Raw genomic sequence first — 2,089 nt, forward strand, 5'->3', positions numbered from 1 at the left:
CCCCAGCACACGCTCCATGGTGGAACTGGAAGTGGACTAGAATTGCTTCTGGTCCACTTTTGGGTCTGCTGCCGAACATGCTGGGGACCCCCGTGCACTCCTATGGGACACTCCATCCACCCCAGCATCTCAGCATTCATGAGCCACCTGGTACCTTGAGGTATATAGAAAAAACATTTAAAGCTGTGTCTATGTCCAAATCATTGAATCTCTCCAAATCAATTTGGAGGGTTCCATTTCTATTCGGACGGATTAAAGGATCTTAGAGATTTGGCCGCCAAATTGGGCTGAATCTGCCAAATCAAATCAGCAACCAAAGCTTTGCAAAGCCCTAATATCTAGACAAAGGAAGAGGATGCTACTCTTGAAAGAGAGATGTGAGGAACAGAAGTAATGCAAATATTCAGACTGTGAGGAGGAGGAAAATGGGAACAGGCATTGGCAAAAATAGTGAAAGGGTTTGAAGGAAAGGGATGGACTGAGAAACTAAATAGGACTGCAAGGGCTGAAACAGGAAGGAAAAAGATGGAAGGAAATGAGAAGCAGGGACAGAATGATAGAAGTTCCTTCAGACATTCTGCAGCCCACTAAGACAGAGGTGGGTAACTATACGTAACTGGTTTATGTGTAGCTTCTGTCCCTAGCCCAAAACTCACTGGATTTCACCCTACTCCTTCCATCTGCTTCCTGGTCACACTTTGGGGAATTCATGCTGGTAAGAAGTGGCATACCTTTTGGTACTCAATATTTGGCAGCTGCAACTGGAGTGGTAAAGAAATAGATGTTTCTTTTGCTGAATTGAGCCACACCACTAAACCTGTTTCTGTATTTTTGCTCATCACTTTATTCCCTGTGCTGTTTAATACAGGTTGAGTGCCATGTAATTGGAAGCTTCCAATTTTCATAGGATATAAAAGTAGGCTAAGTGATGATGCTCCTTATTGCAGGCTGAGGAGCCAGTGTTGCTTAATCCTGGAATAAAGTGGTAAAATAGCATTTAATTCGCACAGTGTCCCAGGTGCCATTGAGTTACTTTGTGCTATTCCGTTTTTCAGTTGACTGACAGCATGGTCCCTAAAGGCAACAATAAAGGATTCTTAGTTGTTCTTACAGGGAAAAAACAGTAACCACACTGTTAGATGCTCTATGCTATGCCTAATGACTGGGGAGACAGCGGGTCAGTGCATGCATTGCTTCTTCCAACAGCTTTGTTCAAAATGGAGGCAGCTTTGGGTAAGCTCCAACAAACCGGGGAGCAGCCACTAACATTAGTTCTTTCCATATTTATACACCTTGGTTTATGTTTATTAGCATTTACCCCACTTTTGTCCTTCCTTTGTTCCACCCTTATTCCTTCCCATCTTAAGCTCCGCCTCTGTTTACTGTTTATTTCATTAGCATGGAATTACCTATGCATTTCACTTATTTACGTGTCTTTTTGCTATGAGCATATGCCTAAGACCCTGACCCCTGCTTCTCTCGGTCACTTGCGGTCTCTTGCTGATTTCTTCACCATCTCCAAGGTCTTACTTCTGCTTTATCTCCTAACGATAGTCGGTGGTCTGCATCCTGTTTTTCTTACACAATGACCTATATATCTTATAACAATACTATATTGTATTGTTAGGAAAATGCTTGCCTAAGTGTCCTGCAATGTTACTTTTAACATACCATTCTACCTTGTGGTTAGCAGCTTGCTAGGCCACAGGTTATATCCTTTTATTCAGCTGCAAATCCAATGCTCCCCAAGATCCAAATACTGTCACCCTAACACACACATTTCTGAAGATATGAAATTCCATCTTAGGTTTTATGGTTTAAAATTTGGATTTTAATAAACAAGAAGGTTGAAAGATTGTTGCAACATTTGACCCAATAAAACTAAAGTATACACAAATGTGCTCTGGTTGCTGGCAGGGGTTGGGGGGGGGGTGTCCTTTGATGTTTCAAATAAACAGCCTTATGGGAAGAGCTATGTTTCTGATACTGGGGAGCAGCTTGGGGGCAGGGATAGTAGGGAGAAGATTATGGGGGAAAGAGGGAAAGAAAAAATAAAAAATGTAGTAGGTGTGTGAAGAGAGAGAAGGGA

At 42.3% G+C, this 2,089-nt stretch overlaps 1 protein-coding gene across 1 annotated transcript in view; it reads left to right on the forward strand.

The window, feature by feature from the left end:
- The window catches only part of LOC112548363 (sodium-driven chloride bicarbonate exchanger-like), a gene marked incomplete at its 3' end in the record, with an annotated part of 278,971 nt that overhangs the window by 207,842 nt on the left and 69,040 nt on the right, over nt 1-2,089 (forward strand). The gene's annotated exons all lie outside the window — the stretch shown is intronic.

The sequence above is a fragment of the Alligator sinensis genome, unplaced genomic scaffold (genome assembly GCF_000455745.1).
Source record: "Alligator sinensis unplaced genomic scaffold, ASM45574v1 scaffold901_1, whole genome shotgun sequence".
NCBI lineage: Eukaryota > Metazoa > Chordata > Crocodylia > Alligatoridae > Alligator > Alligator sinensis.